The following is a 26199-nucleotide window of genomic DNA, read 5'->3' on the forward strand; positions in this document are numbered from 1 at the left end:
ATAAGACAATCAAGAGAGGGTGTAGGAGATGGTGAGATGACTCAGTGGGTAAAGGCACTGGCTGCGTAATGCTGGTAGTCTGAGTTCACTCTCTGGAACCCACTTAAAGGTGAAAAGAGAGAGCAATAAACTTGTTTTCTGAGCTCCACACACATACTGTGTGCCATGTGCCCCTCTCATCATGCACACGCACACACATGTACTAATAATATTCTTTAAAGGGATGAGGTAAAAAGTGAGATGCAGGAGGCTGCTGCCAGTGTGTACCACAGCAGAATGCTTTATAGTGGACTTTCCAACAGTAAAAGGGACACACTCTAAAATAATGATGAAAAGTATAGTAAGTGAATGCTGTCCAACAACAGTCACTGTTATCAAGTATTGTAGGTAGTACTTGACTGGACATGGTGTACTTTTGTGTGACTGGAAGTAGAGGTTTGTTCATACTAGCATCACAACACGATAGCAATGTACTGTATGATGACATTACAATGGCTGCAACAGCATGAGGGGCAGGATTTCTTTTAACACTATTATAATCTTCAGGAACCATCAGCATGTATGCAGTCTCCGATTGACTGCAATGCTGTTATGCAGTACCTGCCTCTACTGTAATTGCTATACACGCAGAGCCTATATTATAGATTACATATTTTCAAGAGGATAACTGAGCCAAACGATTTCCCAAGGTCCCTTGACCCTTTTGATTCAAAGATAACCACTGGTGCCAGTGACATGGGATATTTTGATTCTAGTAATGTTCACAGACTTTCTTTCCCAGGTTCCTCCTTCCATTTCCATCTCTTGTATTTCTTGCAGCCCATTTCTGTGGCAACAGTGTGGGACTCATTGTTTTGACTTACTCTGCTACATTCTTAATTCTTGTCTGTCCCTGATAGACACAAGCTCCCTTTCACCACCTGGAAAAATTGTACTCAAATGTCAAGGCCCACCCAAAATATCCTCCACTGTGTCCCTTGCTCCACCTGCCCCCTCATCCTCAGTGTACTGTATGGGTCCCTTTTAGGATGGCATCCTTACTTGCTTTTCAAACCCACTGAGAGGAAGCTTCTGGAAGGCAGACTATGAGTCATTTGTCTCTCTTCACCTCCTGCAAAGCCTGCAGAGAGTGGGCACTCAAGGGTGCAAAATAAATGCTCAGAAGGAGCCACTAGAAAGGAACAGAAATTAAAAAAAAAAAGTTTAAAATGTCTTAGCCTTTACAGACTTAAAGACTTTTTGTTTCTCAGAACATAAATCCTAAGCAGCTGACCGTAAATTCTTTGTGGATTTAAAAACATCATGTACTTTCTGCTCTACTGAATACAGAATCTGAGAGAGGCAGAGCCAGTGGGCCCTGAGAGGCTTGCTGACCCTACTCTGGCATGTTCAAGATGATGAGAGGAAGGGCTTACCTGTGGCCAGCCCTTCTATGTCCAGACCAGCTTTTTGTCCCTGCAACTCAGTGGACCACCAGGGGGGCTTGTAGGTGATCCATCACAAACCAAAAGTCTCTCTTGCCTTGTTGAGCTAGAGGAAATTTCTCTACCAAAGGTTCTGCTTAGTGTCTGGGGTCCCACTTGCCATGATAAGCCGTAGCACATATATTGAAAAGGCTAAAAGAAAGCAGTAACAAAGGGACACAAGACCCCCCCACCCCACCCCAGCTTGCTTTGCAAAAACAGCCTGGCAAAAGCAGTTTACTCTTCACATGAAATGATGAAGTCTTCAGACAGCTACATATTTCTTCAAGATAACTGAAGGAACTCCGTGATAATTGGCATCAATATCTAACTTATGTTACCTAACATATTTTAGCAGCTACAACTCTCTGCGTGATACATTCTATATGGACAGCTCTATAGTGATTGGTAAATTACAATATGGATGAGTACACATGCTTGTAGGAAACAGCCTTTATGAAAATATGTGGTGTTTCACACAGAACGCACATGCCTTACACAGGCTGTTGGGACTGAGCTGTACACAGATCTACCTTGGAGGAGATCATGCTTGCCTTATGTGACATGGGCTGACTCTGTCTTCAAACAATGGAGGAGTGGGGAGTCCTGGACATCTTGAGACATAGAGGCAATGCAGCTTAAAAAGAGTTAACACATCCCTACCAGACATCCTAAACAAATTGAATCTTATTTAATTAGATACTGTATTTGGGTGTGTGGTGGGGGTGGGAATAGGGGGGTGAATAAAACAAAATTCTTTCATTAACTAAACCAAACTCCCTTAAAGGCAACAATATGTTCCTCCCTGTCAGGATGGAATGGAATGAAGTCTGTATTTTAATTGGGGTCAGATGAGGAGCCATTTGGCTTTGGATGCTTTGTTTATCAGCCTCATGGCTGAACCGGAACGTGAAATATCCCACTGCACAACCGTTCCACTTAAAAGCCCACTTTCTCACATGTTAAATGCTGTAAATGTAGCCCCAGCTAGCCTTGAATTTAGAAACAGATATTTAAAGACCCTGCAGTGACATGGTACCCCTGGGTGGCTGTGGGTCACTAATACTGCTCATTCAATCCAGCACCAAGACCACCACAGACAAAGGCCTTGGGATCGGGGACAGCATGAGAATGGTGTCCACAGATTGGTGCTCATAGTGAGAGAGGGTGCCCCCTCCATGCACCTGAGCTGAAAACTTCCAGGAACAACAAACTCCACTCTGGCTTTTGTGAAGAGCAAAGAATGTCCTGTTATAAACCCATCCTATCACTTGCAGGTTTTGTGAGGCTAGGCCTTTCTGTGCTTTGGATACTTCCATCATCCACACCAGAGAAAACAACAGTATTTACCTGATGGGGCTGCTGCAATGATTAGATGACATAAGGTGCCAGGCATGGAGTAAGCACAACTTTTGAGTTTCTGTTATGATTATTCATTCACATTCCCTCAGCTATGCTCATAATTTACTGAAATTAGGGTAACTCATTTCCTTTCATGAGGAAATTGTCTCAGGAGAGTAAGTTACATATCCAGGAGTCACACAGCCAGAAACTCACATGGGTGTCGTCTGAACCCAGTCTTATCACAAGTCTTAATACTACAAGATGTTCTTTTGAGGCAAGCAGGATAAATATACTCTAAGTTCAGAACCTGGAGATTGTTCAAAATTTCTTCTGTGTGCTTTTTAAAAAAGGAAACACAGGCTAGAAAGATTGCTCAGTGGTTAAGAGCATTAGCTGCCCTTCCAGAGGTCCTGGGTTCAAATCCCGGCAACCACATGGTGGCTCACAAGCATCTGTAATGAGATCTGATGCTCTCTTCTGGGGTGACTGAAGACAGCTACAGCATACTTACATATAATAAATAAATAAATCAATCTTTTTTTTTTAAAAAGCAAACATACACACACACACACACACACACACACACACACACACACACGCGCGCGCGCGCACGCACACACACACACACACACACACACACACACACACACACACACACACACACGGCATGCTAGGTTAATATTCTATCCTTGAGCCTCATAGGGTATTTTCATATAGTAACCAGGTATAGGTAAACAAGTGACCAGTGCTTTTGGTCATAAGGCCCTGTACTTCTTTCCAAATAGCTCTTACAGCCTACAGAAAGATGACCCATACATAATCTGTATAGCAAGGTATGATGTAAAAGGCTGCATCTTCATCATAACCAACACAGATAACAACCACAACTCAATATATGAACTGGCTCATTGTGCGTTTACATGCAAAGTTCTAGGCTGGGAGCCATTTGATTTGATTATGTGAGAATTTTACTTGTCCCTCCCAAATGAATTCAAGCAGAAAAAATTAATATAGAAAAGTTATTTTTTTTTTTGTTTTAAAGGGAGAGAGAGGGAAGAAGGGAGGGAAGACTGGAGGGAGGGAGGGGGAGGAAGAGAGAGAGAGAAAGAGAGAAAGAGAGAGAGAGAGAGAGAGAGAGAGAGAGAGAGAGAGAGATTTCCATCTCTACCCTCAAACTTTATTTATTCATTTCCCCCTAAAACATATTCACTCTGAAAAAAATATCTTTTTATCTTTAAAGTTCTAGCATCAAAATCCATCTAGAATCTGAGGATTCCTCTTCTAACATACAGGCAATGGGTTAATGATGACATTATGTGACAGCTCTGGAATACCATATGCAAGAGAAGATAAGACTACTGAAGAAAACACCACCATGGTGACACCAGGCAAGACCAGAGCCAGGGCTATCATGTCAGGGTTCATATCGTATCATATCATATCATATCATATCATATCATATCATATTCATATCATATCAAGGCCTGTGGGGAAAGCAGCAGCAGCCGTGGGAAGAAGCACAATCTCCTCCCAACTGGAGAGACTCAGATGCCGGCATGTCTTTGAAATCAGGGTTTGTGCACTTACAGGAAATACCACTGTTGTAACTGAAATGCATTATTCATGGTTCATAAATTCCAAGCTGACATCCCACAAGGTTCTTTCTCTCCATTCCCAATCTCCTGAGGAAAGCTCCAGAAACTCTACCAGGATGAGCTGTTGCTACAAGTTCACAGCAGGTTCTTTGATTGGATGGTAATCTCTTTTCTTTACAGTTTTCATGTAATTGTGTCAAGATCTTTTGACAAATTAAAAGTAAAAATTCAAGCAGACATCTACATGTATGTAATTTGTAACTGTGCAACTCCATGGAGACAAAAAAACCCAAACCCTTGTTTGAAAAATTATTGATTCTCATTCAAAGTGAAGATAGCATGAACATCTAAATAATTATCAAAGAAGCATCAAAGATAACCAAGAAGGGACTAGGTGAAGTGTTAATTGTATCTAAAAAAGTAGAAAAGAACAGAGAAAAAAGATTGATACACTGATCTTCCAATTATCATCATGTTATTTCTAACACATTTTTCAAACTTGAAAAAAAACTGCATAGAAGTCAGTTCAGAGCAAAGCACCACCAGCCATGTCCTTCAAACAGCCCATATGTGTGCATACTGCTTACTAACACAGAAAAAATTAAAGCTTACAACATGTACATCTATGTCGGAGCACAGGGTTGTATAAAATGTACATCCCTAAAGCACAGTGAAGGACCAGAGAATGAGGCTGTTTGTGCTTGATTGGCAGGGACACGAGTTCTGAGCAGAGGTTACTCCCTGGAGGATCCTTGTTAAGACACATGTATGTGGGGGATGTGGAAGTTAACTTTCTGAAGAAAAAAATGGGATGGACTTGCGAGGTGCCACAGGCTGCTGTGACTCCTTGAAGAGTCCTGATCACAGCTTTAGATCTAAGATGGCTCCTGGAAGAGACAGCAAAAAGGAACTGAGGCCAGGGTGGTGGCTGCCCCACTCCCCATCCCTGTCTTCACAGAAATCCTAACAGGCTATGATGCCCCTCCTACGCCCCATCCTTCTGAATAACCTCATCAGCTAGAGCTTTTCATTGAGGCATGGTGATGGTGTGGCAAGGGAAAATACAATTGGCTATGAATTTGGAGGCTTTGGATGAGCTCACACACTGTGTATAAGCATATGCACTGGCTCTGAAGTTTGATTCCAGGAACTGTCATATGATTTTGTCACCCCCCACACCCATCCTCAGTGTTATTCTCCACAACAACCAGAGATCTGAAAACTCAGGATGTCTAATCACCTCTGAACGTATATGAATGGGCTTGGGATCCTATCACCAGGCAGAAAGGCAAATCAGAGAGTACCTAGCTTTATTGAGAAGGACCAGCTAGCTATAGGAAATACCTGGGTGGCAGGTGATGGGACTCTGGTCGGGCTAGCTATAGGAAATACCTGGGTGGCAGGTGATGGGACTCTGGTCGGGCGACATATCTGCCTAGGTAGCATATGAGCTGCAGGGTCACACAGGACTATCTTCTAAGCTCCCACTAGAGTCCCCACATGTAAGGTGAGGACTGGAGTCTTGAAAAGGGCAGTTGGGAGGAGGGTTTGATCATGAAGCAATATCCTTTACTATGCCACTTCTGTGCTACTTCTCCTTATGACCCAGCTTCCTAGCCCACTCTGGTCCCACACAGGGGATGCTCTTTTTATTGCTCCTTGGTAACAGCTACAAACATCTGCAAGTTTCCCATCAAGCCACAAGAGCTCTTCAGCCTTACCAATGCAGTTGCGGCTACCCCAGCTGCAGACTGCAACTTCCCTTGGATGTCTCTTACATTCTACTCTCCTCCTGGACCACCAGAGGTTCACCTTCAAAGACTCAGCTTCAGAGTCCAGAACTGTTCTTATTTCCCTACTTGTTGATGGCCCATAACCTCACTTCTCTGCCATGCTTCCCTGTTCTGGTAGACACTCATTTTATTTCCTTTTGTTTCACTTGTTCTTTGAGAGTTCCTCAGAGTCTGTGTTCTAGTGTTAGTGCTGACTGCTGCCCCGGCAGGTGGGACAGGTCTTACTGATCACAATTGTGTAGACCTTATGAACAGACAGAAACTAAACCAACAGAAGGAAATATGGGATAGTCAAGAGTGCAAGGGCAAATGGGCAGAGGACTGAATTTTACCAAATAGAGAATAGGGTGGGGGTGGAGTGGGTGGGAGCTGCTTTGTAGCACTGTCCCTGTAATTAAGAAGAATGGAATGTCGTGTGTGTGTGTGTGTGTGTGTGTGTGTGTGTGTGTGTGTGTGAAAAAGAGCCACAGAAGCTTGGTACAGTAAGGACTGCCATTCCTGTTTAAAGGCGAGACAGTGTAGGTTCAGAGAAGGAAAACTAACTGTATGACAGCCCACAGCAAAAGTGGGCCAGGTAGTGGAAACCCTAGCCTTTTGGACTCCATACCCAGATGCTGCCACTCTGCATAAACAGAAATAGTGCAACTTTATTGTTGCCAAGACCAGAGTGATCAGGCAGGGAACAGATGGAGAGAGTTCCACTAAGTAAGATGAGATCCCTCACAGTAAGCATTTTTAAAGGAGAGATATGTTGCTTCAAAGGGATAGGCTCCCTGGTACCCAATAGGGATACGAGATGCTGGGGAGTTTCCAGGACGTGCCACGAGAGAAAATCAAGAGCATCCTTGTGGGCTTGGGACCTCAAAGGCAAATGTAAGGCACTGTAATCTTAGAATAGGCTAGAACGTAGGCTGTGCAAAAGCCCACTGCCCTCTTTCCCCTGACTGTGGAAGCCCTCCTCATCATGCCAGGGTCCATTCAGCCCCCACATCTTCTATCCATCACAAAGCCTTCCCAGAGGCCTTCTCAGCATGGATCCCTCCACTATGACCCAATCACCATGTGTATGAGGCTATCTAGTTAAGAGTCCAGGTAGTTAAGGCAGTAACATTAGGGTTCATCCTCCTTTGACCTTGGAAGGTGTCTTATAGTTTTACTGCAGTGAACACACACCATGACCAAGGCAAGTCTTATAAAGGACAAAATTTAAATGGGGCTGCCTTACAGGTTTAAAGGTTCTACAGTCCATTATCTTCAAGGTGGGAGTATGGCAATATCTAGGCAGGGATGGTGCAGGCAGAGCTGAGAGTTCTACATCTTCATCTGAAGGCTGCTAGTAGAAGACTGACTTCCAGGCAGCTAGGGTGAGAGTCTTAAGCCTATGCCTACAGAGCTATTCCTACTCCAACAGGGCCACACCTTCTAATAGTGATACTCCCTGGGCCAAGTATATACAAACCATCACAGAAGGGGCCTTGGGAAACTACTTCACTATGCTAGGGTTGAGTTACCTCCATCCCAGGCTAAAGAGGATGAAGTGTTCCGAATTGCTGACTGAAGAGAGGTGAAGCTTAGTCAGTGGACAACTCTCACAGCAGAATAACAGTCACCCTCTGGGCACACCTGGTTCTAGTGTTGTCTTGAGCATTCATGAGCCTGAACACTGGAAAAGTCACCTTAAGTGACTAGCACTTGGTTACCTCTATTGAGAAACATGGTGTTAATATTTGTGCATGTACACTTATAGTTGCTGTGAGTGCTAAAATTATTGGCAATGTGACTCCTTGGGTACCATGCCCATATCTGCTTGTAGTAGAGTGAGGCTAGAATAGGGATGGCAGAGTAGAGGACTGCAGCCTTGCCTGGTGGGGGTGGGGGCTAAGGGCTGCGGTCCCTAAACAAAGCCCAGGAGTTATCAAGGCCTGGTGACTTGAGGTCTCTACTTTGCTTGTATGTGGAAGCAGTGTGTGGTCAATCACACGGGAAACCAGAATCAGAGAGAAAAGCGACAAAGGGAGAGAGGGAGAAGAATATAGTGGATCCAGTAGGTCAAAGTGTTCCTGGAAAAGAAAAGCTCCAAACAAGAAGCAGCAGAATGGCAAAAAGGCAAACAGACGATCAAAAGCAAGGGAACAAAATGCAGGCCAGGAAGTCAGTGCCAGAGAATTGATTAGTCAAACATATGAATCTCTCACGCTGAAGCAGAAATATCACAGCCTGGCGCCTCACTGTGGAGCCCTTTCCTCATAATAGGAGACATGAAGAGGCTGGGGAATAAAGCAACTTTCATTTTTCCTCCATGAACGCAGAGGGCCAGGCCCCATGAGGACCTCGCCTTGTGCTGGCTTCGAGGGGAAGCGTGGCCCCTAGCCACGGGGGTGGGGTGCGAGTGAATGGGCTGGCACTTGGCTCACTTCACTTGAAAGCTCAGAGGCTGCCACAGATGCCGATCTCAGGCAAGAACAGCATCCTGGGACTAGGATTCAAATGAGGAAAGGTGAGTGTCCTTCCCGGCATCGTGGGGACTCAATGTTCCTTGTCTCTTTTCAAACTAGCTCCTTCCTTGCTGTATGGCTACTGGCTAGTCCGGCAGTAAGCAGTGTGGGAGCATCACAGACCTCCCTCAATAGAGTGGGAATCTGAAGCTTAGAAGAAATGCTTAATAGCACTGTGTGGGGTGGCTCTGAAAGCTGGCAAAGGCTTGTTGGCAAGAGTCAGGGGTAGGACTTCTAGAAACAGCAGAAAGTGTATGTTGCCATATTTTGAAACACCTGGTCTCCTGGACTGGAGACACGAATGACCTGTAGGAATGTGGATCATCCTAAGTCATTAGGACTGAACTGTTACTTGAGAGACCCACTTGTCTCAGTGTCTGGGTGTCAAGGTATGCTCTTCTGCTGTCCTTACTCCCAATGCATCCCTCCCTCCCTGCAGGCTTGGGCTGCAGAGTCAAGGATTCAATTTGGAAGCTCAAATCTACCACTCTCACTGTGGTCAAGACCCACTTCTACGTTCCTAGTACACTGTCCATGTGTTACTAGGAAATTCATGTAGAAAACATATTGGTAAGGGGAGGCATCAGTGGGCATGCGAGATGAAAGAGACTGGAGGCAACCAGTGGACTCTCAACAGACTGTGATGCTACACTGGGATTTTACCCCTTTCCTTGGCTGTTAAGAAGGCCAATGAGGGTTTATGGGCTGAGAGCAGCAGAGGTGGAGAAGCTCTGGACTTTATCCATCTTGTCTCTTTTACTGTTGGGAAAACAAGTAAGGCAACTTGTTTCCAGTGCTTTGGAAGCAGTGCGTTGAGTTGGTGCTGCTCCTAGCTGGTACCAAAGTCAACATAACAAGCCCTACTCTGGGCCCACATAGGAGGAGCTAGCTGGCTGCCTCAGAGAGAGGATGCTCAAGTCAGTGCACTGAGTTCATCATGACTTGAAGACAGAGCATAATGGCAAAGTCTTGCTTATACAGCTTACTATGGTGCCTCCACCTTAGGAGAGAACACAAAACCTTTCATCTTTAGTGCAGCCTTGCTCAACATCTACATCCTGAGGTGTTGGTGACCAGGTTACTTCCAGAAGAAACTTTTAAAAACATAATTCCTATCTTTAGCTCTATAGTTATTGAGAAAGTTAGGCTATGTAAGCTGTGGGCTTGTTCTCTCTCTCTCTCTCCCTCTCTCTCTCTCTCTGTCTCTCTCTCTCTCTCTCTCTCTCTCTGTGTGTGTGTGTACATGTGCACATACATGGGGAGTATCTGTGGTGGGCTGTATATGTGGTACTTTCTGACTCTGACTACTGAAGACCTACGAGTAACTTTTGTGTGTGGTTCTTTCTGGCTTTGACCACTGAAGGTCTGTGGTGGCTTTTGTCTGTAGTACTTGAAGGCTCTGACCACTGAAAGCCTGTGGTGACATTTGTGTGTGGCGCTTGAAGGCTCTGACCACTGAAGGTCTGACATCAGCAATTCCAAGGAGCAGCAACCATAGCACACATGGCTTACAGACCTGGCTTGTGACTAGCACTCTTTAGGAAAAGCAATCCTGACTCCTTGAAGAAAGAGCTGCCTTCAGGAATTGGGCTGGAAGTACACACAACAAACATGAGGCTTTTGGGCTGCTGGAACAGTTATGAGTCAGCAGTCAGATCATCTACCTTGTAGGATACTAGATAAGGTAGCTAACTTGGCCTCTTCAAAAGTGCCAATGTTAAGAAAGACCAAGATAAAATAAAACAGAAGGGAAGAAAGCTGGTTCCAGAATAAAGGAAGCTAAGAAGATACCATAAGCAAATGTAATGTGTGATCCTTTCTCAGTTTATCTCATTTACTTACCATCCATCTATCTATCTATCTGTCTATCTATCCATCTATTTTTGAGACAAGAGTCCTACTATGTATGTCTGACTGGCCTGGAACTCACTATGTAGACTAGGATGGTATCAAACTCACAAAAATATACCTACCTCAGCTTTCTAAGTGCTCAGATTAAGGGTGTGTACCACCATGCCCAGCTTGAGCCCTTGTATATATATTTTTTTAAAAAAAAGGTTTGTTGTGAAAGAGTTTGCAGCCCACTTGGAGGACTGAATGTAGATTGTGCATTATTTACTTACAACAGACAATATTCTATCAACAAAATATTTTCTGAGAGTGGAAATAGCCTTATGGTCGTAGCAGAGTATGTGCCCTGATTCTTAAGAGACTGGAATGTCTAGAAGTGAAGTGTCATATTTCCTGCAAGATACAGTCAACTGGTTAAAAAACTGAAAAAAAAAACAAAAAACAAAAAACAAAAGATACTGAATTTACGTATTTAGGAAGATAATACAAAATGCTAGTTATCAAGAATCACAAATGAAGAATAAATAGGTATTCAGTATATGTTGTTTTCAACCCTCCCATAGCTTTGGATTTTTAAATAATTAGATAAAAGAAAAATGTTAAAATTCTATTTTAAAGAGTTGTTTACTTACTATAATTTATGAATAAAATAAAATATCTGGAACTGTAATATATGGAACTTTCCTGTTTGAGGAAAAATGTCTGAGTCTAGAACAATTGTTATATATACTTGTAAGAACAAGGTTAATGTGGGAAGTATATGGAGAAACCCAGGTATATAAGAATTTAAGCCAGGCAGTGGCAGGCAGATTTCTGAGTTTGAGGCCTGCCTGGTCTACAGAGTGAGTTCCAAGACAGTCAGGGCTACACAGAGAAATCTTATCTTGAAAAACCAAAAAAAAAAAAAAAAAAAAAAAAAAAAAAAAAAAACAGTAGGAAACAAAATAAGATCAAGAGGACAGTGGATCAGTGGACACAGAGCAATATTCATGGTAGAAAAACAGATACTTACCAAACAGTATGAGAAAAAGTTGAATAAAAATAAAAATAAAGAAGGGGAGTTAAAACAAAATTTGCATGTGTTCATGTGAGTAAGGAAACAGCAGTAAGGAAAATTTAAATTTATATCAAGCGGGGAACAGGTAACTGAATTCAACAAAGGAATTATAATTGGTGACTGATTAGGGACAATGTTTTGGGTATGAGAAAAACATATACAATAAAGACTATATAAAAGAAGAAAAGAATTGTATTGACCATGTAAGTTTAATTACATAAGAAGGCATAAAATGATTTGGAAAGAAATGTGCTAACCGTGATGCAGATTGCCTGGGGGTGGGGTTGGCCACTGAGTGATCTTTCCCCTTCTTATGCTTTTCTGTCTTTCACAAATGTTTTACAATGAAAATATATTACTTTTATCATCAGATAAACCCAATAATATACATTGTTATTTTTAGATGCTGTCTCAACTTGGCCTTTTGCCCTGGTATGCATTCTTATGACTGCTCCTGTCATCATGACGAGAAGAGAAACTTCACAAGTGACTGGATAGTCCTGAGTAGCATTAGGGATTCACCTACGTGGGATGGGTTTTAACTAGCACAAAGGACCCTGTAAGTAGGAACATTCAAAGGCAATTAGTTGGTAACAATATTATAAATAGAAAAGGAGCCAAATAAATGTTTCCTGGATATCATTAATTTAGTTGTAAAATAGATTCAGAGTTACTCTGATAACCCCACATAAAGAAGGCACTCATTATAAAGACAGCCATGTGTTAAACAAGAAAATGTAGACACAGAGATGGCTCTGCTGTACATAACCAAGATATTCCCACAGAGACAGCAGTTCTCAAAATATCACCCTCAAAACCAAAAGCTGCAGCTAAGAAAACAACCCCAGCACAATGCTAATCAAGTTGATCCTGCCTACTCATCCCCACATCCAGAATCCAGCACTTCTTGATGTAGCTCTATTGACACCCCAGTGTAGGCCCCTTCTGAGAAAAGTGGCCATTGTGATGCTTCACAGGAGCAATGAATACCTAGACCCACAGAGAACACAGAGGAGATGCCATGGCAATGCCCTGGGAACCTTCTCTTCAAGGAAGCCTGATGACTTGCTTTTGGGAACAGAACGCTCCCGTCTGTCACCTTCACTACTGTTGGCTTCCCTGGAGTGAAAGCTCTGGTGTGTGTGTGTGTGTGTGTGTGTGTACACACGAATGTGCACATGCCTGGGATTACCTTATCTAAGACTCTAGCCTATCTCTAGCAGGCTCATACAACCCCAGCCTCTTCTTCAAGGACAAGAGTTCCAGTCTCATTTCCCCAGGCCAGTTCTAGTGGTCTCATCAATGAGACCACTGCCAGTGACTGCCCAGGGCATGGTCATGTGACTCAAAAGCAGTCAGTGGCACAGGAGAAGCCACCTGGAGAACTGCTAGGAAAACAAGGTCACGTTGCCACTGGAAACGGTGGGGCTATGAAGCCTGTGACACAGCCTCCTTGAGTCTAGGTAGTATGGCTGACAGGGTGGACTGGAAGACCTGAGGGCAGAATCAGGCTCTTGATGTCTCCAGCAAGGTGTTGACAATTAGTCAAGAACTGATTTGACCACTACTGGCTGTGTCAAGACTGCTCACAGTAATACAGCGGAAACCTCTGTATATTTTTCTGTCCCTCTGCCACTCAATAAAACTAGTTTGAGTCAATGACTCAGACTGGTTAATGTGGACTATTATGAATTAAAGTAATGATCTTGCTGCAAGTGTGTTCTCATCTAGATGAAAACAGCTCACAATTTGCTCACCTTCTGCCGTTTATTATACAAACTCCATTTTTTAAAAAAAGCAGAAAATAAAGAAAAAATTCAAATATGATTCTCTCACCCTAATGCAGGTCAAACCTTCCCTATTCCCTGGGATGGCTAACAGAGATATAGTTCCTATGGCCTACATGCCACCCTGAGCTTTGGGGGAAGTGCATTGTAGGTTCAAACTAATTTTACAGATACCCCAGGAATAGGAAGAAAATGCTTACACTGGCTACCACACTTTCTGGAATATTAGCAGACAAGTTTTCAAATGCATATGGAATATTCATTTTCAAGTAAACTCATGGAAGACAGCCTAAAAGGGCTTTGGAGTCTAACTAGGCTCTCAACCCTGGCTCTGATACCCATACCATAATCATTGTGGGCTAGAATAAAAACTTATTTAAAAAAAGATCAAGAGAGGGCCACATGACACTTTGGTGCTTAAAATTTTCCTCCAAGAGGTTCCTTCGCTCTTGTGGAGACTGAGGCAGGGGAATCACAGTTTGAGGTTGGCCTGGACTACAGTATTGAGACCTTATCTCAAACAAAAACAAAAGAAATAAACAGGAACAGGCCACCTAAGCCTGGTCTCTTTACTGGGAGACAACATGTCAGTAGAAAGGGCACAGGCTTAGGATCAATCAGGCTAGTTAAGTCACACATGCACAGGCTACAAAGCGTCACAATAAGTATCTGTGTTTCAGTTTCCTCACTAGTAATGGTTCTGAAATACTGGCTCCCTTATCTTCACCCCATGAACAATGTACTGGTGAACTAAGTGATCCATGAGAAATACCCAGCTCATTGCCTGACACACTGGAAGGCACCAAAACCACCAGTGCCCCCTCCCCCAAGCCGGTTCTCCCCAGTCCTGCTGAGGGTAAAGCCAGAAGTTCTTACTACACAATGCACAGGGTCCTCATGGCAGGAGGCCACAGGAATGGTACAGCTGGATTTAAAAAGATGACTAAATTATCCAACAATGGCAAATACATATAATAAACCTATCCCATGAGTGTTTTATTTGGTTTCAAGGCCCTGCTGAGCCCACATCCTGCTATCCCCTTAAACCTGGGATCTGCATGGCTTCTCACACAGGGAAAATTGGTGGTGCCCTCTCTCCCACTCAGACTTGCTTCTTGTGCCCTCTGCCCAAGGATGGCAATGTCACAAGGGCAAGGGAGCTGCACAATGCCCAGAGATTTATGAAAATACGCATGAGAAAGAGGGAGTGCTGTGTGGAACGTGTCATGTGGGCAGGCCTGGTGCATGGGAGCAATTAGAGCCAGTTTGCAACAACTCAGTGCTGCTCTATTCAATTGCTTAAAGAATTGCCATGGCAACAGCAGCCACACATAGTAAAGTGGCAGCAAGATGGAGCAAACACTTGAAAAAGACTCTCTCGTTAGCCCTCCTCCCTTCCCCAAAACGAATAAAGGGCCATTTTGCTTCTCTGAAATGGCCTTCCAATCAATGACCACACTTCACACCAAAGTGGGTGACCAATGCCCATCCTCATTTTTGCCTTCTTGCTTTTACTTTATTTTATTTTATTTTTGGTATTAGTGATGATAACAGCAGCCTTTTAATGAGCTCCTACTATGTCCTGGGCCCTGGGCTGGTGAAAATATCATTTAATGATTCCACCAGCTAGCATTACTGTGTGTACACCGTATCTGCACTGAGGACACTCAAAGTCCTAGACACCATCCCTGAAGGCTAGAGAGATGGAGTCACAGCAATGTTGCTTGAGAGGGGCAGCTTTAGAGTTGAGCCTAAAACCAGCATCTTACAAGCCCAATTGTGTGCTAGGGACACAGAGGACCAGGAAATTCTTTCCCTCGGAAAGATCATTTAGAGGAGGAGACAAACACTGAGGCAAGACTTCCATGAGGAGGAGACTACTTCCCATCAGCTGATGGGTAATCTGTTAATACCACCTCTTGTCAGCTGATGGGTAATGTTAGCTCTGTAGCCATACAAATGATAGCACAAGGAACTGAGTGGTTAGACTGAGCTCCAGCAACATGCCCTGTGCTTTGCAGAGCATTTTACATTCCTGTCAAGGGCACCTCTCAAGACCATGGAAGGCAGTACTTATTCATGGGTGGACTAAGATGTGGAATCAAACCTCACACCGTGTGACTTGCCTGAAACCAGGTCACCCTGATTCAGACACCTGTAGTGTTTACTCTGCTGTAGCTTATAGCAGAAGGGTTGCAGTTTAGGTACATGGCTTACTCCTGGAACAGGACATTCATTTGAAGTCAAGAGGCCCTTTGTGATAATAAAATTAACCAAAAAAAAAAAAAAAAAGGACCAGTGAAAACCTGAGTGGCTGTTGCTGAAGCTCTGAGCAAAGGGATCTGTTCCCCTTGTCTCCTCAGTGTGTGAGACAGGTGCAGGGGCCATTCTGGTGTGCTCCACAGAACTGACATCGTAGTGAATAGTGACTGGTTTCTCAGGCTAGAAGTCTGAGCTCTTCTGAGGTGACCACATTCATTCCATGAATGAGGAAACTATAGCATTCAGCTCTTTGTGTTTGAGGAAGCAGCAAGATAAAGGTGGAGACTAGAAGATGCAGTAAGGGAAAAGGAGAATGAAGGATCCAGGGGCATTATGTGGGTGGAATCACACTGCCATAATGGGCTGCCTTGGCACTGACTGACTGGTGTCTGTTTGAAGAAGGCTGCTCACATCAACTTTGTCATGGGGCCTCTGACATAGCTGCACACAGTAGGCATTCAAAAAATGGTATTTGGATAAATAGACAAACCCGTCAAAAAATATGCTTGAAACACAAGTAAAGGAACCAAATCTATTTCAGTTTTGCCTGCGGGCTTGATGGCCTGGCTTGCTGTGGGGATTAAGTCAGTATGCACATAGAGGTAAAAGTTGAAGGTTCATAGCAAATAGAAACAAACAAAGGGACTGAGGTGTAGGGCAATAAACAGTGGAAAATACAGGCTAGATGTGCCCTGTCTTCAACTGTTTGGAGGCCACCAATCACATGTTAACAATACACTGCTTGACAGACCAAACACATTAAGTACAGAGTTTTCAATGTGTCACCCATGGGTGAATAGTCAGCTTTTTGATAGAGGAATGGATGGACCTTCTGTCCTGCTTCTATAAGAAACACCTCAGACTGATGGAGGGCAGGCAGGAGTGGCTATGATGATTGTTAGCACCTGCTGTAGAAACGGAGGAACAGAACCAAATGTGTGCCTCCAACATAGTTACCTTGCAAGAGAAAGCTGGTGATTTCAGCCTAAAATTTTGTACAGAGAACTATCCTGTAACTGGAAGTGGGAAAAGGAAAGACAACTAACTACCATACAGCTTGTATTGCTTAGCCTCTTAGATACTTTCTAGAGCAGCAGAATCAGGATCTGAAGCCAGGCAAGCCTCCCCCTAGCCATGTGTATCAGTCAGAGTGGTGGCAAGGGTACCTAGGCAGTGGGGCAACAACCTTCAGAAAGAGCTCTGTGTTGGTAAGTACTGCTCACTGATACTAGGGAGAATTCACCTGGAGCATGGCAGAAGCCCCAGTGGCCTCTGGAGGGTGTCTGTGGAAGCCATGCTACCATAAAAATGCCACAAGACAGTACACCATCAGAGCAGCACTCAGCAATTTACCTGAATAGGTGACAGATAAATACCACTAGACAAGGTATCTTTAGTAGGACCCCTCTTTAGCTAATGGCCAATTCTTACCAGTTCACTGAACCATAATCACAGGAGCCACAGGGTAAAAGGATTTAAGAACACGTGTCAAGCACAAGACAAAACAAGGCAAGCTGGACAGCATACTCTTTTCCTCAACAGGGGAAATCTCAGCATCAGGCTAGAGACTATGAGTTTTCCAGGTTCACCCTACTGTGTCTATGCCATTCTTTGACTCTTGTCTCTCTCTGCCTCAACTATTGCCCAACACATGCATGCACACTCCTCCCTACCTGGATATCACAGAGAAAATGGAAACTGTCAGATTGGAATTCCCTCCTGTGCCCTTGTCTTTACCTAGACAGTCATTCCTGTTGGTCTCTTTTGCCACTGACACCTTTTTATTACTTAATTTTCCTCTCTCCCTCCCTCTCTCTCTCTCCCTCTCTGTCTCTCTCTGTCTCTCTCTCTCTGTGTCTCTCTGTGTGTGTGTCTTCCATCTTTGTGTGCGTGCACACACACCATAACAACCAGGTTTTTAAAAGTAATTTATTATTTAATTTTATTTTATGTACATTAGTGTTCTGCCAACATGTATGCTTGTGTGAGGGTGTCAGATCCCCTGAAACTGTAATTACACAGTTGTGAGCTGCCATGTGGTGCTGGGAATTGAACCCTCATCCTTTATAAGAACAGCCAGTGCTCTTAACTGTTGAGCCATCTCTCCAGCGCCTACACTCAGCTTTTTATGTGGGTTCTGAAGATCTGAACTCCAGTCTTCATGGCTTATAAGGCAGTGATTTATAGACTAAACCATCTTTCTAGTCCAAGTTGTTGCTTAAATACTCTCCCTCATAGGCCGAGGTGTTCTCTGGGTTTTCTTCTTATGCCTCTGGATATAGCTTGCTGGTTTTCTTGACAATTCCTCTTTGCTAGTTCTTTGTGTACTTTTCCTTCTTGGCTTCATGCACTTTCTCTGGTGATTTAGCATCCAGATGTTGGACACCTCTTAAAACTAAACCCCAACTCCCACCTCAGACACACACCTATGTTTTCAAAGTGAAAGCTCTTGGTTACCAACTGATGGGTCATACTCAACACGAGTAAAGCTGATGTCCTTCCCCCTTTACCTGTGTGGATGGAAAAGCCCTGCCTAGTCACTGGGGTGGGCCTTGCTTTGCTTTTCTATTACCAACCCTCGACTCTGTAGCTAGCATGCTCTGCCTGGGATGCCAGCTCTAATTCTGTAATTCCAAGGCTACCATCTACCTTTCAGGTTGCTGTAGGTATTGAAGGAGAAGACCCATGAATGTGCCTGCCACTCTGCCTGGTACATAATAGATATGGAAAATGCTTCAAAATTAAGTGAAAATACCTAATTATTCAGAAAGCACATTCTGAGGAGCATGGGCAGTGCTGAAAGGGAGTCATGAACTCAGTATCAAAGCCATTCCCTGCAAAGGAGCTGATTCCACCAAAGACCTTAAATTAGGGGACTAAGTTTCCCATGTTATTCTCATTATGTTCCTAACAAGCCACCAAGATGATGGGACCATTCTTTTCCTAGGCAGCCTCTCTAGATCACTGTTCTTCAGGAAAACCAATATTGTTTATTTTCCTCAGGATACTTGACAGAAATAGATAAAAAAGAAACAGCCGCCATACATTTATGGCTGGAATAACAACAGAATTTTTCTACAGGCTCCCAAGTAACCAGAGCTCCTAGAACGTAGGATGGAAAAGCCCTTAGCTACTCCCTGACTCTGTCCTTGTCACCCCACTCATAAATTTTCTTTCTTGATGGATTCTGCCTCTTTGTTACTACTGAGATTTGGTAACTAGTCCAGGCTGACCTGGATTCAAGATCCTCTTTTCCCAGTGCTTCCAGCCTTAGAGGCATACACCACCAGATGGGCATGGCCTCTGTCTTTCTGGCCTGCCTTCAGCCTGGCCTCTTTGCTTCACTGCCATGACGTTATCAATTCTTCCCAGGGCTAGTGAACAGTTTGTCTTCCTGTTGGCCTCTACTTAGGCCTCATCTCGTCCCAGACAGCAACTATGACATTCTTGAGGTGAAAATGTTCTCTGATTTAATTCACAGTGTGGCCCTGAGCTCTCTATAAGACATGGGCGGGATTCTTGCTGTTATCTTTCAGAAACACATGATACTCACAGTCCCGTACAACACCTTGGGCTCGAAAGGGAACCTTTCAGTGATCAAGACTCCTTTTCCAGGCCTATTTCAGCTGACCAGTTCCTCTTCAGGGAAGCTGCCCTTGACCTAGCCACACAAAATGGATCCCATCTTCCTTTGCACCAGTCTCATAGTCTCTTCTAAGAGCATGCTGCAACCCTACGCAGCTTGCTTTGCTTTTGAGTGCATACATCTGTCAAATAACAGACGGTCAGTACTTCCAAACCAGTAGTGATACAGTACTGTGTGTGTCAACCTCATTTTTGGCTCGAATACCCAAGCAAGGTCTCTCTCCATAAATATCACTAAACTCCTGAAGATAACTTCAGATATGTTTTTTAGGATTAAAAACAAAAAAACTATGAGGGCCACTTTGTGCAGCAGCAGTCTGTGAGCCCTGACCCTCCTCCCTGCTCTCTTACTACAGTGCAATTGAGAAACACACTCTATGGGTGTTTAATACATGTTGAATAATAACAATGGACTTTTTATATTTATAGAATATTGTTGTAAACATTTCATCACTTCTCTCTTGCTGAAAAATTCTAAGTTTAACAGCATCTGTCTGATAAAACTAAACCAAGATTCTGCTACTGGAGAGAGACAAGTGGGACACAAACAAATTTTGGTAAGTAGTGCACTTAGCCAAAAGAATGGGGAAGATGGGAATTTGTACACCATGAAAAGGAAGCAGGAACTGAAGTCCTCTTTCTTAGAAACAAGAGAACAAAACGGCCAAATACAGCTCCTGACACTTCTCCCATGGCGTCTTCAGTCTAGGACTGATGTCACATTCATCCTTCCAACTACCTTCATCCATACGACAGGCGTTGGGGTCTGAAGCGACTTCATTGTTCTAGGGGTTTAGTTTTTGGGTTGGACCCATGAATTCACAAAAGATGAACCAAGTCCTGAGTAAGCAGGCATGGATTCAGACTCAGATTATTGTTCCTCTGTTACCTAGGGCTGTCACACATGTGCCATGGCACACACATGCACCTGCACCCCGGACATGTAAATTTTTTAAAAAGAGCAGCTGAGAACATGAATGACAAACTGGAGAATGCCCATGAGTCTGTATTGGAGCTTCTAGAATCAAAGACACACCCATCAACACTGTGACACAAAGAAGTAGGGTTAGAGATAAAGTTAATATCTGAGGGGGAAAAAGTGACCAAGAATATTCTACAATTTAAAAAGTCATAAGCACCAGGACTGAAAAGGCATTAAATACCAAGCAAGATAAAAATGCTTTCATATATTACAGTAAAACTGTAGAGGTCAAGTGAGAAAGAAAAACTCAGAGAAAAGGAAAGTCTTTATAAAATGACAAATGGATTGATAATAGACTATTCATCAATAAAATCATAAAGAAAATAAGCCTGTAAAGTATAAAATTTAAAAATTGGTAATAAATAATTTCATAACCAGATAAACTATCCTCTAAGCATAAGAATTTCAGTCACAGGAAGATCAAAAGAGTTTGCAGATCTTCTAGAAAGAAACTTAAGAAGTAATTTGACAAGGAAAGGAAAAAAATCCCACAGGGAAATTATAGTTTGTACAGAGGTTGATCAATTATAAAATAACTGGTCAACTTCTGTCAGTATTTTGTTGTTTTTTTTTTTAAGTGAAATTAAAGTTATAGTAATAGTAAGATTAGTATATAGGGTACCCGATGAGTATGTTAAAGTCTTTGCATTACTCCACAGAACACTAAATTTTAAAATAGTTAATTTATATGATTTTCATACAGTGTGTTTTTTGTTAATATTCTGTGATATTCCCTTCTAAAAAAAAGTACACTCTCCTAAAAAGCTTTTGTACTGGGCCAAAATGTGTCTTTCCCCTGTTCTATAGATGTTGTATACTGTAACATTTATAAACAGCTTGCACTAAGCTAAACTTATGTTCTTATCTATTCTATAGAAGTTATGTTCAGGACCATCTTTTGGGTTGTGCTTTGGTCATTTTCTCATCTGAATTGTTTCTCTTTCCTTTGTTTACTTCCTTATTTGATTTTTTATTTTTAAGAAAACTTCTCTGATATAATTACATATTTAAAGAAGAGATGCAAGAATAGACGGAAAAATTATCCTTCACATTTTACCCAGATTGTTGTGCTCTGTGACTTGACACAAAACTGCATCACTGCCCTGTCAGAAATATGACAGATCAGTATAAAAACAGCAGCACATTTTTGTCCCGTAAGTGGGTAAGACACATGAGCATGCCACTTTACCCTCAAGATCTGCTTTGCCCGTGGAGCCCGTTGGCAGAACTGGTTGGCTTCTGAATTTGTCAAGTAATGATGAAAGAGGGTAAGACTGTAACACTGGACTGGTGAGATGGCACGTGAGCAGAGGGACTTGCGGGCAAGCCTGGCCAACAAACTCAACCCTGGGTCCCATAGGGTAGGAGCACAAGTTCCCCTCAGTCCTCTATACATATGCTGTGGCACAGCCCTCAGGTAAACAAACTCTGAGGAATAGGAGGTAGATACGACGGGCATATCTCCTAATGCATGCATGGCGAATGGAATTAACTGCAGATATTCCAGGATGACATATGTGTGTGTTTTCATGAATGAAATTCTGTATATCCTAATAAACCAAGTCAAATGAAATTCAAGTTATATACAAATTATTCTCTGACACTGATTCTACTAGAACAATCTTATGTCACCAAGACAAGTGTTACAGTATGTTGATATATTTTCTAAAGTCAAGAATGTTCTCTTACATAACTGGAGTGCAAAGATCAAAAGCAGGAAATCATCATAAGATGAAAATCTCATCTCAGATCTGATCTGATTCAGAATTCACCAACTGTCCCCAAATGTCTTCTTATACCAAAGAAAATGCTGGATTCCACATTCCATTCAGTCATCCTGCCTCTCCAGTGTGCTTTAATCTGAAATAGATCTTGAGCCTTCCTTTGTTGTGAGACATTAACCTTTTGAAGAGTACAGGCCTGCTATCTGGTAGAATGTCCCTCACTTCAGGTCAAACCTTCTGCTAGTCTCTCAATCTGTCACTGTTGCTAACATGCCATTAATGACTGAAACCTTCCTGAATGTGATTCAAGGGTGGAGGAGGTAGGGCCTGTCTTTTATGACTGTACCCTTTGAAAAAAATCAAGTGAAATCTACATTGGGAAATGTAGAAAATGGAAGTTACCCAACTGCCCTGAAAAAGTTCCTACTTTTGTGAGAATTAGAAACTACAAGGGATCAGAAACCTCATCTACCATAGAAAGAAATTGGCCTAACATATCCCTCAACATCATAGGACCTACGTATTCCCCACTCATCTTTAGAGGTCTGGCCATATCTTCTAAGAACTTCAATGTATATTAATCAACAGAAAAAGGAGCTACGAAGACTGCAGCCTAGGGCACAGCATGCATCAAAGATGCTGTGTCTTAGACGTGGATAAATAATGCAGCGTGTCGGCTTTCCACACTCAGAAACCGCAATCATGTGCACAAGCACATCTAGGATGCCTCATGGTAGAGACTCAGTTACAAAGCTAATGTGTGAATGAACCATCTCATTTTGGCTTCCTTAGTCTCTGTGGCAATGTGGAATTGTTTCACCTACCAAAAGGAAACACAGCAGCCCCTCTGCAGGGGGAGTGCTGCCAGGCTTCAGGCATGCTCACCTGTATCCTGTCCTGAAAGTATTTTCTAAGGAACCAAGCCCCATGTCTGAGTTGTAATTCTTCCACTCATTGCTGTTGGCTGTCAGGAGTCCAGCTCTGTGTCCAGTATACAGCAAGGGTGAACAATAAGTTTCAGAAAATATTTGAAAAATGCTTTTATTCATCATAGTTGTAGGATTCTTCCACCCACTGGAACTTTATTCTGATTAAAATGAAAATTGTGAGATGGCTGTGGTGGCTCACACTGTAATCCTAGTACTTGAAAAGCTGAGGCAGGGAGACTGCCAGGAGTTCAAGGCCAAACTGAGTTAGTAAGTGAGCTCTAGGCCAGACTGAGCTACACATAGTTCAAGATGGTGTTTCATAAATAGCAACCAATATTCCCACCAAAAAAAAAAAAGAAAAAAAAAGGTGAGGGAAAGACAATAAGTTCCAGGGCTATATGGGGCTCACAGCAATATTCCAGGACCATTCTGAGGTTTAGAGCACAGCAGAGAGGGGTAGAATGGCACTGGACCTGGCTTTCTTAGGTTGCAGGATGACCTGCTGTGCTGTCTGCGACTTCAGCAAGATGGATCTCCTAGAGAGGGGTGTGCAAGGTTGTGATAAGCTGTGTGATTGTGTCTCGTGAGATGTCTCAAGGGTGAGGAGCACTACAGCCAATGTCGGAGCACTGGGATAGAGCACTTGATGCTTTACTACAGAGGAGCATTACAACATCCTGACACTGTTCAACGCTGCAGGGGCAATCTGATGGACCTAAAGAGGTCTTTCTTTGAAAGACCCATTAAGTAAGGGTCAAGGTCCGAGAGTAATGACCCAAAACAGGGAAGAAATGTTAGCTTATAGTCAAGTTGAATCACTCTATCATGACCATAGCCACCTAGGCAATCCTAAAATTCAACATACTAAGGTCAACATTTTGGGGTCCTTGTGAAATCTGAAGCAGTTGAAATTGGAGAGTAGTGGAAACTGATCTAGGTTTTAAGCATAATAGTACAAAAGATACAATACAAAAGTTAATGCACCATCTATTTTGTAATGTCATCTAGTTTGACCTAATTTATCATGCAATTTATATTTATGATATTTATTTATTTATTGATTGGTTGACTGATGATAGACTATATGTAACTAAGTTATGTAGCATAGCAAGATGGATACCTGTGAGATTTGCACCTAAAGAAACAGCCTTCTCGTCTCCTGACAGTGTCTTGATGCTTTGACACCATCCCCTGCCACTCCTCTCATACCCTACCAACTCATCGTTTCTAATATTCTGTTTTTTTTATGTATCTGAATTTGCACTTTGTATGTGTGCTGTGTATGGGGGCTTGCATGCCTGTAGAGGCCAGAAGGCACCAGTTCTCCTAATTGAAGTTGGGTGGTTGTGAGCTGCCTGATGGGTGTTGAGAACCAAACTCAAGTTTTCCGCAAGAGCAGCAGTGCTCTAACTGCTGAGCTTTGTCTCTAGACCCACCCTACCCACTCTTCAATACTTTAGTTCCTCAGTCCCTAAGGTTCATCACAGGCGTATATGACCTAAGATCACTTGCACTCTGCTAACTGTTGAGGCTTAAAGTCACTACCATAGCACACGCGCAGGAGCCATGTATGGTAGATCTGGAACACTAATTATCCCGGCCATCTACCACAACACACAGACACTACCATATTGTCTTAGTCAGGGTTTCTATTTCTGCACAAACATCATGACCAAGAAGCAAGTTGGGGAGGAAAGGGTTTATTCAGCTTACTTCCACACTGCTGTTGATCACCAGAGGAAGTCAGGACTGGAGTTCAAGCAGGTCAGGAAGCAGGAGCTGATGCAGAGGCCATGGAGTGATGTTCCTTACTGGCTTGCTTCCCCTGGCTTGCTCAGCCTGCTCTCTTATAGAACCCAAGACTTCCAGGCCAGGGATGGCACCGCCCACAAGGGGCTCTACCCCCTTGATCACTAATTGAGAAAATGCCCCACAGCTGGATCTCATGGAGGCACTTCCCCAACTGAAGCACCTTTCTCTGTGATAACTCCAGCCTGTGTCAAGTTGACACACAAAACCAGTCAGTACACATATAGTGGATATTTGGATTATTTTCAAATTTTCAAGAATAAGAGCATTTTTCATGTCTCTGCCAAATGAGCAAGAATTTCAACTTTATAATCCCAAACTATTTTCCAAAATTGTGGTTTAACTTACTTTCTTACTAGAAAGAGCTCTTATCTCTCCATATTTATCAATGCAAAGTACCAACTTCATAATCTTTGCTGATCTAAAGTACACAAAATGTATCATTGCTTTGGTCTAGTTTTCTTGATCACTGAAAAGCTTGGCATATCTTTCTCAATTTGTGAACCACCTATGCTGCTTCTCCTGTGAAATGTCTATTCAAATCTCCTAATTAAAAAAAAAAAAAAACTGCAGTGGCAAGAAGATTAAGGGGCTGGCATGGTCTTATCCTAGCAGCCCCATGGGACCTCTCACTTCTCAGGGGAAAGCTGCAGGGCTCTTTTCCAGGAGTGAGAGCCCTCCTGGGGAGAGTTTACCAAGCAGCACACAGGCCAGAGAGAAGGGAGAAGAAGTTCTAGATCAAAACAGGGAGATAGCCTAGAAAACAGCAGAGGGCTGCTTCTGATCTTTACAGCACCATCGGGAGGGACTGCCAGCTCTGAGATTCAAAATGGCTTTCTTGAACTTCATTTCATTTCATAAGACAAATAATGAGAAAGCACCAAGGCCAAACCTTACACAAAACTATTATGGGGGAAAAAAGAGGCCAGGATAATATCCCTATGGACCATGAAACTTTATCTAAAACTATATCCTGATGCTGGAAAGATGGCTCAGGGGTTTAGAGCATGTACTGCCTTTCCACAGTACCTGAATTCTGTTTCTAGCATGCATGTCAGGAGGCTCATGATCATTTGTAATTCCAGCTCTGGGGATCAGATGCCTCTGGTATCTAAGCTTATATGCATAGAGCCCCACACAAACACACATATACACATAATTTTAAAATAATAAGAATATAGGGCTGGAGAGATGGCTTAGTGATTAAGAACAATGGATGTTCTTCTAGAGGATCTGGTTCAGTTCCCAGCACCCACATGGCAATTCACTAATGTCTACAACTTCCAAGTTTCTAGAGATTAGTGTCCTCTTCTGTCCTTTATGGGCACTTCATGCACATGGTACATATAGGCAAGATATCAATATATACATAATAAAAATAAAATAATAAAAAACTTATATACTATGTTAAAACTATCCAAAGACACCAAGGAACAAAAGAACTACATATATCTTAACCATTA

The 26199-nt window shown here is 42.8% G+C and overlaps 1 protein-coding gene and 1 long non-coding RNA gene across 20 annotated transcripts in view; one reads left to right on the plus strand and one right to left on the minus strand.

The window, feature by feature from the left end:
* Positions 1-26199, minus strand: part of Dennd1a (DENN domain containing 1A) — a 486221-nt gene that overhangs the window by 102680 nt on the left and 357342 nt on the right. The window lies entirely within an intron of this gene.
* LOC116090100 lies at positions 8479-12215 on the plus strand. Its single transcript, XR_004118553.1, has 2 exons — positions 8479-8692; positions 12002-12215. It is a non-coding gene; the product is annotated as an uncharacterized LOC116090100 (long non-coding RNA).

Source organism: Mastomys coucha, unplaced genomic scaffold (genome assembly GCF_008632895.1).
Source record: "Mastomys coucha isolate ucsf_1 unplaced genomic scaffold, UCSF_Mcou_1 pScaffold15, whole genome shotgun sequence".
In the NCBI taxonomy this organism is placed as follows: Eukaryota; Metazoa; Chordata; class Mammalia; order Rodentia; family Muridae; genus Mastomys; species Mastomys coucha.